Raw genomic sequence first — 17,030 nt, forward strand, 5'->3', positions numbered from 1 at the left:
AGCTATTTGTAGCTTTTCAGCACGCAAAGTCTCCTGGCTTGTCGTCTTTGAGCAGTGACTCAGGGCTTTTTTTTTTCTTTCTTTAAAGCACCCAGCGAGAACATGCAGTTCTCAAGCCGGTGCCAAGTGACTAGGAAACCCCAGTCTCTGAAGGTCAGTGGTCCAGCTCCTCACAGCAGCAGAACAAAGGCGACCTCACTGCAACTCCGCAAAATGTCTTCTCCCTCTCCTTCTCCCCGAGCTGCTTCAAGAAACATCTGTTAGAGCCCCTAAGGTGACGTGTCACCAATCCAAATACACAATAGTCTACCCTCCTTCCTCAACAATGGCTCACTTTTACAGTAAGCAACTGTATCTAACTGATTTCCTGCTATTCAAATTTTGCTTCCTGCAAAGACCGTGAACAGAGCAAAAAGAGAGGAAAAAAGAAATCTGAACACACGTTTAAAATGAATCTCAGCCTGCCTCATTTTGCACATGGAGAACACATTATAATGTTAAGGAGTTAAAATCGTGTTAGTATTTGTAATTAAGTTAATTAATTAAGTATCTAATGTTTCTCCTGTAATTGAGGCATTTCAGGTGAGAAAAGAAATGGTGTGCTTTTAAACTAAGTATTGAGAAAAATGGTGTGCTCTAACCTAAATATCCTGTCTTCATATACCTGTCCATATGTTACCCTGGCAACACATGGCTTGCTGTACCACATTACAGCAATACTGTGATCCCATGCAGTGGCGCTGCACTCCAAAACACGCTAAATTATACTACATGACCAGAGGCGAACAGCTTCCTATGAAAGAAGACAGTGCTTTCTCTCCATCACAGATGGGCAGGCATCCCAGGTCTTGCGGCGCCATACTGAAGCGAGCCCTGGAGGTGCTCCTGGACTGACTTTATTTTAGTAGACACAAGTGTTTTCAAATTAAGGTAAAGCAAACGTAGCAGAATTTCTCCTTAGATTTGAAAAATATTTAAAATAAATTACAATGTGGCGATGTAGTCACCAGAATACATATCCAAGTGTACTTTGTTTACTAAAGTGTTCATAAGACTCTTGTTTAAAGCTAATTTGCATAATATGTGAAGGTTAGTGGAGCACAGTATCGACTTCTTTTCCAGTTCTTTCATTTCCTCTCCCTATCGCTCTTAGCTCTCGTGCTAATCCTCCCTCCTTGTTCCCCTCTCCTGCACTATCTTGCCTTCTCTCCTTCCTCACACGTTCCGCTGTGGACTTGTTCTCTTTTCATCTTCAATTCTGCATCACTTCTAAAGTTGTGCCACTACATGCTTGCTTCTCCCCTCCATCTATCTGCCATCCGAATCCTTAATTTCGCTGTTGGCCCTTTTCTGTGAGGTGTGACTAGCATGACCCCTCTCTTGAGTTTCGCATTTGCTTTCAAGGCTCTGCAGAGGTTTGCTTTGATATTTGAATGGGAAGGGCGAAGCTTGTTTGAGATATGTGGGGAGAGGTAACAAGAGCGATTGATAGTAAAGGGGCCAATGATGGGAATAAGGAAGGAGATAAGCAAAGGTGTCGCAGTGAAACATTCAGGATCGCCCGGGTCCTTACTTCTGCGCTCACATATTTAAAGAAGGCTATATTTGATTCAGAGGGCCGGCGCCATAGGTTGCTGGTCCCTGCTTCTGTCAGAAAGGGGTTAATTCTGAGGAAAGCATCTATTAAATGGAGTGCATCTTCAAAGCAACTATTTAAAGGAGTGCATCTTTAATTCAGAATGTCTGCACTGTAAGATCCTCTCCCATAGCTATATCAGAAGTGGGGATTCAGAGGAAAGCAACTTGCTAGAGTGCTGGTTAAGATGTTTCAATCTGGGGGAGTGATCACCGGCCGATGTTGTGTGTATGCCGACGGCACGGGAGGGGGCATGTATTGTAGGCCGACATTTGCCATAGCTTTGCATAGAAACTGAGGACATTGTTTTCTATTTTTAAGCAGGAAATATACCCTGGGAATATACTGGTGAAAGGGCACATTGAAATTCAATATTGGGTGGCTATGGGATCGTAATAAGGACTTGTTGAGCAGCAGCTAAGACCAGCTTCTTGGTATCTGGCATTGGCCAGTAAGCAGCTGGTCGTACATAGCAAACTGCAAGTCTACAACGAGAGGCAGGTTTATGATCTTTTGTCCATTATACATGGCCATTATGGTTTACCTGTATTGTAGCTATGTCAAAATATAACCTTAAACACATTCCCAATTAGCTAGCCTTATTGTCACATAGGTATGTTTACATGGCACCAGTTCATGTGGGTAGTCAAAAGTAGCTTCTGGTAGCTGTTGATGTCAAGCTAACAGGCAGCGCTAGGCTATAAACAGCGAAGCAGCCCCCAGTGCCTGGCAATTTCAAATCCTGTAGCTCACCTGGGGACACAAATTGAACTGAGAGCACACAAAAAGAGCAAACACAGGCCAAATTGGTTTATGAAAACATATATTTTATTGTGCATTTTGTGTTTCTGAAAAACGTGATGTTTTGAGTAATTGGAATAGCTTTAAGACTAAAAAAGGTCTACACCAGTAAACCTTGTATGTCATTAATTTTACTTTAGAGTTGAGAGAGAATCATGGGACACAAGGGATGGTCCCAGAGCAACCTAAGGCACCATTCAGCCCATGCTGCACTACAACAAGAAATACTATTATTTGTATTGCATATGGATCCACGCTGTAGTGAACTAAACTATGTATGTGTCCGGCTTATTGCTTAGAGCACTTCAAAAAGAGTACTTGGGCTTTAAAGTTGTCCCTTTCTATTCCTATGACCAAATTGCAAAAATAAACAGCAGTGGTTAGTGCATCGACTTCTCCTCTTAGCCATCCTCCAGGAGACTGTGCCACCCCCCCCCCCGAACTTCAAGGGGTCAATGGTGGACGGTGCAGAGCTTTATTGTAGTCAACCCTGCATCATGTGGCAATGGTCAGGGGAACTGTCGATACATTCCTCCACAGGCCTGCAGGATATGGTGAGATGTTGGACCGGGAAGAATGACTCAGGGGACACTCACTTGTCTTGGAATCGAGACAATGGAGAGAAGCACTGGTTCGATACCCAGTCCCATTCTTAGAAGCCGGATTCTGGCAACAAAAGCAATTTAAAACACGGTTTAATTCAATGTGTTTCTTCTCTGTCCATGGTCTTTGCATTGAAAAAAATGCCCGGTTAAGCAGTACTTCATTATTTGTTCCTATGTGTTTTACTTCCCAGGGATTTTTGAGTATCACATACACAGTTTGGGTTGTGGTTTGGGAACACTGCAGCATGGGCCACAATCCCCCCAGGCCAAATGTTGCCAGTCCTCCCCTGAGTAGACATGTGGACACTTATGTTTCAATTCCTTTATTAGTGTAAGTAAACGTATGCACACTTTTGCATAGTTGTTATGACCAGAACAGGCAAAGACAAGTCTGCCACAAGTTTAAATGGCATAAGGCAAAAATACCTAAAGCTCTTCCCTTCCCCCGTGGTGCAGGACCCAGTTTATGAGACTAAGGCTCAATCTATTCCCTACCAATGCAATGTTGAAGACGTATGGTAAATCGAAGAGTGAGAACTGTACATTTCGCATCGAGGGGGAACAAGTGGAAACTTTACCTCATGTTTTGGAAAATTGGAGGGGACTGACGGAACTAAGAACAAAGTGCCTGGGTGATTGCATAGCAAAAAGGCACTGCAAGGAGGTAGATAGGTTCTGGTCGCGCCTTATGGGTGGCGAAGATTTCTCTATAATCTTTGCTGCAATGCAGTTTCTGAAGACAGTGTACCAAACATAAATAAGGGCTAACCGCCATCTTTAGGCATTAATCACAAATAGGGGTTAAATATCATCACCACAGGTGAGCCAGTGCCGGTCTGGCTCGCTCTTTTTTTCAGATGGGTGGACGGGACAAGGTTTTGGGACTGTTGGGACAAACCAATGTGAGCCATATTGTGGAGTGTTTTATTTGATAAAAGGTTTTGATAAAACGTTTGTAATAAACTACGAAATCAATAAAAATAAATAAAAAACAAATTCAAAAGCATCTGAAAGTCTCCAGTCCACTCTGCCCAGACACTTTCACAATGTCTACAGTGCTTGCAGCCATAAGCCAAAGATTCCCAGTTCTCTTAGTTTGAACAAAACATCTATTTTTTAATAAATGTCTTATGTCAGATCATTAGGAATGGGCAGGGATATCCCCTCATCAGCTGCCACTTAGCCTTCTGTTATTACATTGTCAAACTCCACTAACCATTAGTTCCTCTGCTTTTGCGATGGTGCTTTCTAAATCTTGTGTAAGCACTTTCAAGTCAGGAACATGTACCATAAGCATAGATTGCAAGGCAGCTGGGAAAGTGGCCTTGCATCGGATGTGCGAGTGCCTTGCCGGATACAAAGGGAGGAATTGAGTCTGCAGCACATACAACCCACTAAGTTTCAATGTACCCTAACATTGAAAGCAATATTCTCTGAATGTGCCAGTGCACCAACTTAATGTAGGCCCCTAATTATGCAGGGCCACGTATGCAGACTATGGCTTATCACATAGGAAGCCTGCTATCAAGTGGAATGCCAAGAACATATGCTGTCTGTTTTGTGCTTTTACTTTTGAGCTATGAAGAAGTAGCAGCCAACCAAACTGCAAATATTGGATCACCCCAAAAGAAACAATAGAAGTTAGGATGTTCTTCTCCCCAAAGCAGATGCCTTCCCACTAGGAGGGTGGCTGGGCTCTCAGCCCAGGTGTAATGGCCGTGTCTGTGCAGTTCCAGGAAGGGGGTGTGGCTTCACTTCTCCACCTCTGACGTTGCAGGCTTGCAGGGATGTCCCGAATTCTCTTTGTTCATCTAACTATTTGCAGACATTAGTGGTTGCTGCACCCGTGACCGCTGTGACCCCAAGTCCAGCAAATAGGCCTGCAGTCGTGGTTGGCAGGGAGAGGCTCCTGGCTCCCTGCAGAGAATACACAGACCTCTTCCCCCTGAACCATCATGAGCAGACCCTTTCTCTGTCGACCTGTCCCTGTATTGCAACGCCTCACACCATCTGGATCTGACTAGGACAGGAAATGGAGCAGAAAGATGCAGTCTGTGAGAGCACTACTATTTTAAACAGATTTGAATATTTATTAAACATGTAATCATTTAAATAGTTTGATAAGGTGCACGGGTGAGTAAGCAATCACTGGCACTGGGTTGTAAAAAAGCAATCGGTGAAAAAAGAAAAACTGCCTTGGAAAAACTTCCAAGGTCCTCCTAACCAGTGCACTCTTTTAATGGTGTGTGCAACACAAGGATTACTCAAGATTTGGGGGTCATTACGAGTTGGGGGGTATTCCGGTGGTAAATCTGTCAGAATACCACCACTTGATCCGGGGGATTTACCGCCAGATTAAACGTGGTGCAGTAAATCCCCAAACAGATGTTATTCCACATTAAGAAATGGCTAAACTAACTGCATTAAAATGCTAGTCTAGCCATGTAATAACACATATCATGCTTGCTTCTTCATTGATGCCCAGTAAAATAAGCCAGGAACAGTAAGACATTCAAGGTTCGAAATTGCTGGGAGCTGTTTATCTGCTGCTTGTACCCAAGAAGAGCCTGCTTAGCTTAAAACCAACAGTCACCAGGAATTGCCTTTTTGCTCCACAGACATGCATATGTCACATTAAATTTGAGTATTTGACAATGTAAATAAAGACACATTAGGACACATCCAGTGCACATTTAAATAGAATGGATCATACAGAATGGGCCAAAAGTTAATCTGCGCCTCTCACTGGAAGTTAGATTTGCATTGTACTGTATATTCACTCCTGTGACCCCAGTGGTAACTCCAGCCAACTGGATGATGCCTGATACCTAGGAGCTGGTTTTAGCTCCTGCTTGTTGAATCTTAATTTCTAACCATGAAATGGCTAGACTGGCTGAATCGAAATACCTGTCTAGCTACATAATAACACTTATCATAATTGCTTATAATAGATGCCCAGTAAAAAAAATGTCATGCCACAGAAAGAAATGGCTAGCCTAGCTGCTCCAAAATGTCTTACCACATAATAACATATATCATGCATACATTGAAATAGTAATTTATAATAATAATAACTTGCCATTTATATAGCGCTTTTATTCAAAGCTCTTTACATAGAAAATGTGTATATACAGTTATTATTATCCAATTGAAATTAGTATAATGGATCAAATTCCAGTAAAAATGTCATGTGACAGTAAGAAATGGCTCGATTGACTGCACCAAAATTCCAGCCTAGCCACTTAATAACACATATCACACTTGCTTTATTATAAATAACTAGTGAAAAAATGTGATGCCATAGTAAAAATTTCCACACTTAGGGGAAGGTGAAATTCTTAGATTGTGATCTGCCAGCTGTGAAAACAAATTCTGTACGTTTTTGATCTGCTTCGCCCCGCTCCTATATATATATATATATAATTGCGAGGTGCCCGTGGATTTGCCAGAAATGTCCTTGCCCGTCTGCCATGCCACCAAATAATGTCTTTTGTGCGCCCGCTTCCCTAGCAAAACCCACCCGAAGCGATGCACACATTTCACATCGACAGATTTACCTGTGCCTGCAACACAGTTTGTTGTTTGTTTCGGGCGTGTTGTTTCTCGAACGTGTACGCCCCGTATTTCGCAACAGTAGGCATGATTTACTTTGGCACGCATGCATGCCAGTCCATTTCAGTTTTGACAACTGGACATTCGTCATCATGCACGTGCTCGTGTCACCCCCGAATGACGAACACTAAATTTCAGTTTCGTGCGCATGTGCATTACGTCATGACTAACGCAATCTGTACTGGCGCAAGCGCTTCATTTTTCAGCGGTCTAAGCGAAAATGCAAAATATACATTTTGTTCGTGCGCAAAACCTATACGCATGTGCAATGGTGACCCGGGATTGGCTACCTTGCTTGTGGTCCCGCCTTTATAAATGCAGCCTTACCTCCATCTGAGTCTCCACCACACCTCTGCTCTTTGTGAGAGGACTGGAGTACTAGTGTCAGCAGCATCACCACCACCAACAACACCACCTTCTTCTACCTGCAGCAGCAGCACCTTCTTGCAACAGCAGGACCACCCCCAGCAGCAGGAGTGGCTAGAAGCCCATGATGGTGAGAGGAGGCGATACCCCACCCCACTCACCGATCTCAGTCCTTGGCCCAGCCACTCTTCCCTTGCACTGCCTACCTGCACCACGGGACTGTCTCTGTATCCCACAGCCCCTTCTCCCGGCACTTACCTTGCACTTGCCACCAGCTGGCCCTATAATTTATCTTGTATTCTACTAACCTTTACTGCACTTTCCTTGCACTTGCCACCAGCTGGCCCTATTATTTATTTTGTATTCTACTAACCATGTACAGCACTTTCCCCCTCTCCCCTACCCCCTGCACTTTTCCCAGTCCCCTCTACCCTTGCACTTGCGCGGTCTGAATGACACCTGGACTAGTAGGATCGTTGTCTGATGAATCGGTGTAGGAGGAGGAGGCAGCATACCAGGGTGCCACACCTCCATCCTCCTACTTCGCAGACCTCAAACTTCTATCATGAGTCAAGGGGCCTTAGGAGGACTCACAGCAGCTATCATCAGCAGAGAAGCGGAAGAGGGAAGCCACCACTGCTACCACCACCATTGTGCTCAGGGTGCACTAGGGGGTGCATCCGCACAAGGGCGCCACCTCCTCCCTGGCACAGCAAATATAGGGCACCTTGCCTCCAGTTTACATGACACGGAGCTGGAGGCTCCATCTCAGAGTCATATAAAACTAAGTAAAGGCCTGGCCTGTGCATATTAAAAACCCACTTTGACCATTAAAAAGCCACACCACACACTTTACAAGAACAGCATGTGCGCTCATTTCTATTGTTTGGGTGATACTTGAGAACAGGCATCAGATGAACAACAGAACTGAGCCCACTACTGTTCTGCAATTGTGGTGGGAGGGTATGATATGATATGATATGGTATTTGTAACGCGCCTATACAGTGAGGTGAGGCAGGGCGGGCGGTGGGAATCTTGCCGAGGGCGCTGGCAGACCTGGGGCCGGTACTGCCCATGGGGTTGCCTTTGTTTTCTGCACATTTACTTAAAAGGGTATCCAGTTTGTAAATATGTGATGTGCTTTTAAATGCGCAGAAATGCCCCTGGATGTACGCAAATATGCAAAGAGGTGAAAAGGGACATCTTAATGGGTGCATATAAGACGAACAGAAAAATGTGTCTGATGAAAAACTTTCATCAGACCTTGTGCCCATGCAGATGTCTTTTGTGGATTGAACTGCTCTTTTATTGGGCACAAGTAATGAGATGTGCTAGCGCATTTCATTAATTGTGCCAAAAAATGTTTTGAGGAACTGCAGTTTTTAGCAGGTGGTTTTGCAAAAACTGCTGTTTTCACGCCTTTTTTAAAAACAGCTGTTTTTGCCGCTTTTTGCAGGATCGCAAAATCGCTATAAACTGGACTGTTTGTATAATGATCAATAAAGTTAGTAACATTAAATAAGCATGCGCATTAAGCCAAAAATGTAGAACAAAACAAATACTGTGCTGTCAAGCCAGGGACATCTAGGACTCTTCGATTAAATTCATCCAAAATATACAAATAATGGCAACCTGGCTCTCTTGTAGCCTCACGCACTGCCTCTTTCCTGCAATGTGGCAATCTTACACTAGCATGTAATAAAAAAAATGTGATGCAAAAATGCTGCAATAAGTAACATTTTGTGCTGCAAAATTTGCTTTTTTGTGCCACAAAGTTTTCCATTTAATGCCACAATATCCTGGAGGGTCTGCCTGATGAAAATGGTGGTAAGAGGGGCATCTGGATGTAGGCGCGCCTACCTAAAAACAGAGAAAGCTTCAATGGATTCAAAGCTCTGCAGCTAGGCTCTTTCTTGCACTCTCCTCTAGAGAACACATCTCCCTGCAGTCCGGAAACTCCGCTGGCTGCCCATAAGCCAACAGGCCTCCTTCCAAGTCATTTGAATTACCCACCACGCAATTCATAAGAACTGCCCAGAATTCCTCCAAAACAAGCTCACTCACTACTGCCCCACCAGAATCCTTACATCAGGCTCTGCACACCTCCTTGTAGTCCCTCCTTTTGAGTTCTCCAGATTAGGAGGTGCCTGTTTCTCTGTCCTCGCACTCACTTTCTGGAACTCCCTCCCCCTCGTGCTCTGCCTCATAGAGGATCTCCTGCCCTTTAGGAAAGCTGTCAAAACCTGGCTGTTGCCCCAACTTACTGATCCCCCTCCTCCCTGTGCCCACTCCCCACCTCTCGCACACACACTTCATCCTGAAATCCCCACCCCTCCTCCTTTCCCTGCACACTCCCCCCTACTGCCTTTCTGTCAGCTTCTAGCCTCTTCCTTCCTTTCAACCGCTTTGATCTGCCACCCAACATTTCTTGTGGGACGCCAAGCACACAGGAAGGACTCAGGTATTCACTCCAGCAACTTGTACCTGGAACGAATTCTGATATTGGGCCAGAAATTGCACTCATATACGCTTGGAGGGTGCGCAATGCATTGCACTTAAAATGCACCATTGGAAAATCACCCTGATCGGACAATAAGGCACCTCAGACCCCTCACTCATGGTTGGCACTACGTGTAACTCTAACACACGGGAGGATGGGCCATGTCGCCTCATGTAATCATGAAATGGGAACCTTGTTTTTGCACTAGAGGAACTAGGGATGGGAATCTCTCACTCTAAAAGCCTCTCAGAGGGTGAGTATTAAGCATTCATTTAGCACTTAGATCGCCTGGGAAGAATTGCGCTGCTCCTTATACATTGATGGAACCCAGGAAGTAGATGTTGTTTGTACAGCTAACCCATTTCTCCTCACTCACACCGCACCTTTGAAAATTAGCGGAAGGAACGGTCTCACTCCACACACCCTCCACTCACATATAACAAAAACACTATTGCACATTACCTCTCCCATAAGAAGAGGCTACTTTTGACGACAGAAATGTGAACTATAACTTCCCACATAACTCTCCATCTCCTTAAACACAGCCCCCGTTTAGTCCATAGTATACCTCTGCTGCACCCATACATACTCCATTTAGACATCAGTGACTAGCAGAGCCTTGGCCCCCCTCACATAATTTTAATGGCTGAAATGCACACACTCATAATAGCACCTCCTAAATTCTCCTACATTTTTTGACTCTGGTCCCTAGAAGGGCGTTCAAACAAAAGCGTGTTGGGATCAGGGTCATAAAATTGTCTTTGGCACGAATGAAAAAGTGGCCAACAGTTTAATTCCTTTTGTGACAGACTGTTTAAATAGTACCCAAGGGGGAGTTTTTTGATACAATGTGATGCAAATTTAAAGAATTTTTATTCAGGAACAATGGTCAAAACTACTAGCTGCATAGTAAAGCAACTCAAACTGGCTCACATTGGCCAAAAAAGAGGCACACTTTGACCAAAGAAACTGGCCCACACTAGTATTTTGCATTTTCTTTTCGGGCATTGCCCCTTTCCCTATAGGCCAGTAAAAGTCTGGTTGGGACCATAATGATGGTGCAAAGCACTCTAACAAATGACAAAATGAATGAAGGAATATAAGGGGCCATGTGGGAGCATAAGGGGACAACACAATTCAAGTGCAAACCCCCACAATGCATGTGCAATGCACAAGTGGACTCCCTCGCAACCCTACAAATGTCCCTTAATGAAAGTGGGGTTAAGGGAGACATGTGGAAGCATGAGGAGACAACACAACTCAAGTATAAGCCCCCCCAATGCATGATCGATACACAAATTGACACCATCCCCCAAATGCATGAGCGATGCACAGGTTTACCCTACCATGCTGAGGAACCATGAGGAAAACACAACTCAAGCCCCCACAATTCATGAGCAATACACAAGTGGACCCCCTGGCCACCCGGCACATGTTAATAATGAAAGTATGGGTAAGAGGGCCATGTGGATGAATGAGACAATGTAGAGGAGCAGCTGCATGCCTCTACAGGAAATCCCGCCCCCCTAACTCCTGTATCTTGGAAGCCTAAGATTGTGCCATGCTTGACACTAGCAATTGTGACCATACCACGGCATATATTTGGAAGAAGGTACCCAGTGAGAAAACCCTATCAAATGTATTCCCGAAGAGATGGCAATCTGATGGAGGAACTTCCCGAAGAACTATGAAAATGAGAGAAAGAGGAGATGGTGACGTCACAGAGATGAACGTCACGCACTTAAAAGACTGACTGAAGAAAATGCATGGACCTTATAGAAACTAAGGACGAAGTAAAGAATCGAGTAAACTTTCATAGGCAAAAAGAAGAGTTCCTTTTTTTGACAAAATGCAAGCCATTTAATAACTGTACACATGAAGCAACGCAAGTAGATTAACTAATCTTAGAAGCTGGCTATATGTAGTGAATATACTGCAGGCGGAGCTGCCATTGTATAGAAACTGGACATCAGTGTCTTGAATTTAGTTAGCCCAGACCCATGGAGAAGGCAATCCGAGAACTGTGTCTCAGCAAGAATTAGCTGAGATCATGGAAATGAACGGCAAGGCTGTTTTGGCCTGGTGTCAAAGCTGGGGCAGCCAAGACCGGTTATCTATGAACATGAGTAGCTGAATCATCCCTTGTTATGGTGCAAAGAAAGAATACCAAGTGTGCCAAGTGTTGTTCATTTAAGACATTTAAATGCTGCAAAATTGACCAAATCATGGTCTCTGTCACGTGAGCCCAGGACGGAAAGAGAGTTGGGCATGTAGTTCTAGAACAAACGATGAGAATACACTGCAAGGCCAAATTCAAGAGAATCTTCATGGCAGAAGGCATGGGTGATGAGAGACGTTGGGCTAATTGGGTGGGGAGGTAATCAAGTCTACCTCCTGACACCCGGGTATGAGCTTACGTGCTGCTAAGTGAACTGAATGCTCCAGACGTGGCACGAGCGTGCCAACCAATTGCAAAGAGCCATATAACAAAGGGATGTATAGTTTGAGAGCCAATGATATACTGTGTACTTAATAGGGTTGAAGATGACTTACACTAGAGGTGGGCATGAGTTGTCCACCTAACACTAGATATCCAATCATAATCTCACCCCTTATTGAGAGTATACTTAGATGTCCCCCTTAAGCCTATCACAACTCTTCGTAGGTTTTTCTTCTTTGCCACGTAGTATCACGTCACATAGGACACATTTTTAGTATATAAATATGTTTTTATGTGAAATTAGCTGAGAAGCTCGAGTGAACGTCTGTTGATGTCCGTTGTAACTCCCTGTTTTAAACAATTGATATTAAAACAGTAAAAACGTTGCCATCTTCCTGAGTTGGTTAGATTATTTGGTGTTGGAGGTATTCTGCATCCCATCCATGGCATGCGTGCTTCCCAACAGGCTCTAAGCTCATGTGGTAGCACTGCGGATGATTAAAAATCCAAACTAGGCTGTCACTTGAGTTTCGGACAATCGGGCATCCTTCACCATTATGTCGGAAGGTTGTGGGTTTCCTGTGGAGAGTGGCTGATAGAAATAAACTTGCAAGAAGAACCGAGATGGTGCGCAGGTCACCCTTTGGCGAAATCCCTGCCCGGTTTCCACAGGCGCTCCGCGGACAGAAGGCAAAGTGGTTGATTGGAGGAGGAGTCGATACCGAAGGCCTTGAGTCAATTAATGAACAAATGGTGAGTAGACTAAGGGGTATGGCAAATTAAGGGGATGGGGTTGTGATCATTTTTGAGTAACGGGAAATATTGTGTGAAGGAGAATAGCGCCAGAGTCCTACTCAAGGGAGTTCAGAAGGAGACGTCTCAAATACCAACAGGGGTAGAACAGAAATATATAACTCATGAACAGGTTCATGTAAGGTGACACCTCAAACCCTGTATAGGGTATTAAGAAAAGGCGACAAAGGAATAAGTGATCACAGTGTTTATTAATGTGTAAAGGTGACTAGTCTGCATGTTGCTTGATGAGTAGAAATATTGAAGAGTGATAAAAGTTGTGAAGTCATTGAGAAAAAGGTGAGGAGATACAGTGACTACCCTAGTGAAGTGGTTGGTACCAATCCACAGGTAGAGATAACTCATTGAGAAATTAGAGGTTTGAGCAGTGATTGATGGTGGGCGCTCATATTTGTTGTTTTAAAGAGTTGAAAAAGAGGTGATTTACGCAAAAGTATACAGGGTCTTTTATAAAGTCTGGTAAGTATTGACAGTCATTTGAGATTTGTCATTATGGGAGACACTCCTCTGATGCATTAATACAAAACACTGCCAAAGCACATGCCCAAGCTCAAACAGTATAGTGTGCAATGGGTGAAAGGCACAGCAGATAAGATGTTCATACCGTGGCCACAAGGGGGATCACTGTCAAAAGTGGTGGTGCAACACATGACCACATACTTGCACGCTCCTTACACAGAGAAGACATTCGAGAAAAGGTTAGCAATTCTATAGCTTTGGCAAAATGTACCAGGAAGAGAGGGACGATCCACCACCTAAGGAGTGGATGCTTAGTCAGAGAAAGGAGGAAGGTGTTGAGCCCTCAGCTCCCCTTACCTCGCCTGAAGAAAAAGACATTAGTACAGAAGAAATAGAGTTGTATCCTCTAAAGGAGTTAAAAGTGGCGACAAGGTATAGTAGCCCAATATACAAACCTCCTGCTTAAAGTAGTGATAATGGCCCAGAGCAGAGTAAGAGAAAAGAAGAAATCTGCAAGATCCTACAAGATAAAGAACAAAAGAGTGAGCAATGGAATATATCAACAAAAATAGAAAAAGAGATTCAAAGATGGAAAGGAGAGAAGGATAAAGCTGACGTGGTAGCGCTCCTGCAGAACAAATGGATGGGAGGTCAGATATTACTCAAGTTAGATGGGAAAAACATTGAGGAAGTAAGGCAAAGAGAAGATAAGGATATACAAGAAATAATTGACAAAGGACGAGAGAATAGACTGAAAGAAGATGAGCAGAAAAGGAAAAACAGGGAGTGAAGAGAAAAGATGTATCAAGAAGAGCAAGTGCGAAAAGGAGAACAAGCAGAAGATCAAAGAAGATAGAACAATAGACACAGAGCCATAGAAGATAGGGATAGAAGATAAAGGAAGATAGAAGCAGAGGAAGCACAAAAATGAAGGGTCAAAAGAATACAGAGACGAAGGGGAAAAAGAGGAAAGAATTGTAGGAGTAAGGAGAGAAGAACAAAGGCAAGAGGATGAAAGATTTAGAAGAGAGGTGAGAAAACAAAAGAGAGCTAGAGGAATAAATAGAATGAGGGAGAAGACAGCAGGGTTTTGATGCCAGTCTCGTAGAGCCAGTAGGGCCAAGCCCAGCAATACGATGGGATAGAACAGAAGAATTTCTTTCGATAAAGGAAGCAATGTCAGGGGCATCCAGAGTAGTATTAGAAGCAGAAAACTTTGATGTGGGAAGCATCGGAGAAGGGATCAATAAGGTCTATCAAGAATTAAAGGAAGGTAGCAGCTATGGACGTCGAGGGAAGGGAGATCAAGCCCTAGCATTTCAGTTACAGATCGAAGAAGAAAATCCCTTCATTCGTGGGCACAGTGCGTTGTCCTTAAGGAGACTGAACCTAGACAAAGGTGAGGAAGATAATAGTCACACTAGTTGGGGACAAGATATGTCAGACGAGGAAAGAGAGTCCATCCTCGAGGTAGGAGGAGGCAGCGTGTGCGCCCCCAAAGGAAGCTTGATATTAGATAAAGAAGTAAGATGGCCGGATCTGGAACTACCTAAGGATAGGACGCCAGATCCCATAGCATATCCAGAGCAGCCCTGAGTACAATCGTATAGTGAAAAGGGCGAATCGCCACCATATGAGAGCAGATTAAGGTCACTACCGGCAAGAAGGCGGACAGGGACTATCATCCCTGCCATCGATAGACTAACGATGGGAACTGACTATGGGTTGGGGTTTACAAAGTTTCCCTTAATGGAAAAATGGAGAGCAAGACCACAGTACATTCCATGGCCGCAGATGGATAGGGATAATTTAAGGTGCAAGCTCCAGAGTTTGACTCCGGGAACCGGGAAATGGATATACGAGTTAGTAAAAATTAAAGGAGGAAATACACTGGCCATAGGGGACATAAAAGGTCTCCTGGCAGCTATTGTTGGGGAAAAAGCTGATGACATATGGAAGAGAGCAGGCTATTCAAGTGTGACAGCAGAGAACACAGCACATGACGGAGCGCCATTTAATAATTGTAGAGCAGATGTATGGAGGGCTCTCAGGGTACAGTATCCTGACACGTCAGATATGGGTGCAATTATGACACGTAAGATGAAGGAAGATGAAGACCCTATTGCTTAAATCAGGATATTCAAGAGAAATGGCAGCTCAAAACTCATGAGCCGTGGGAAAAACAATGGCATTATTTTACCACATTTTATGTGAGGGGTTGCCTGAGCCAGTTCAGAGACAGATGAAGAAACAAGTGGGAATGGAAGTGAAACCGTGGCCTGAGAGCCAGATGACAATAGTGCATCACTGCTGGTTGTTGCAAGTGAAAAATAGGAAGAAAGATAAGACTAGAAAGATGGAGGAAGTCAAGTTAGTCCAGAACAAATTGTCAAAATTTGCCATAGAAGCGGCGGCATTAACAAGCGGAGAAGGATTGGGAATACAGGAAGCAATGGGTTCATTGCAGGCGAGTAATCAGCGCCTGATGGACCAAGGTGGATATGGGTTTGTGCCACAAGGCAGAGGTATGGGCTACAGAGGAAGAGGAGGATTCCAAAATAATCAAGGTGGGTTTCAGAATACACAGAATGTGAATGAGAGTACCCAAGGAGGATTTAACCAAGGGGGACTTGTCAGACGGGGAACCCCAGTATGTTGGACTTGCAGGATGATAGGGCACATTGTGTGCATATGTGGGAGCCAAGGGAATATACAGAATGGCCAATTTTCAAGATGGGGGACAGCTTATCTGCCACCAGATAGCACACATCCTATGGAAGGGTTTGTCCAAGATCACACAGTGTATCAGACACCAGCACCACGCGTCTAGAAGGCACAGCAACAAGAGCGAGTACAACTTAATCCAACACAAGGGCAGTCGCAACATGCACCCATGCAGGCACAGCAGCATGCTAACACAGGACAAGTGTTGACACCCAGAATAGGAGTTGTCACTGTGGCAGGAGGAAATCCTTTCACAAGGACGGGGATGAGCCTGTACCTACAACAGTACAGCTCACAGGGTGACTTGATTTGTTCAGTACTATCTGTGTCACCAGTCCCCCAAGAGGAACCAAGGGCCGATGTGAGGATGGGAGGCAAATCTTTTTCTTTTCTAGTAGATACTGGGGCTACTCGTTCATGTATATGAGAGGGAAAATATCCAATATCGGGAATTGCCATGAATGCTCAAGGGTTTTCTGGAGCTACGAGTCGAGTTCCTTTTACTGATGAATTAGCAATCTCTATAGGAGAGTGTGACATGCCTGTTCTTTTGTTATATTCACGACAGACATCAGTTAACATTTTGGGAAGAGATTTGATGGCGAAACTCAACATGATGATTTCAAGGTATAGTGTGTTCCACACCAGGAAAACACTATTCAAACGTGGGTGAATTTATACTGGTGCTCACAGGGCAAGTGGCTCTGCAAGGTTTACCAATAGATCCAGAGGTTTTTCTATATGAGGTGAGCATTCTACTGACATGGCTACCTGGCTTAGTAGGAAAGATTGTGAGAATACCTGATGAGTTTTTGTTCAGACCATGAATACCTATGGACGAAGAGGGGGGATAGATTATCCCTATAGAATTTGAAGCAGCCATAGTATGAAGGGGAATGGCAATGCTCGAAGGAGTAGACGATGAGGGAAGACCATGGAGGATAGTAATAGCTCTCAAAGAAGGGTATAGATTGACTGACATCACTGATTACGAAATGTTTAACGAAGACCAAACAGATGACGAAGTGGTGTTCTTTATAAGCATTATAAACTGGATAAAAATATAGAAAAGG

The sequence above is a fragment of the Ambystoma mexicanum genome, chromosome 1q (assembly GCF_040938575.1).
Source record: "Ambystoma mexicanum isolate Mex_15411 chromosome 1q, UKY_AmexF1_1, whole genome shotgun sequence".
In the NCBI taxonomy this organism is placed as follows: Eukaryota; Metazoa; Chordata; class Amphibia; order Caudata; family Ambystomatidae; genus Ambystoma; species Ambystoma mexicanum.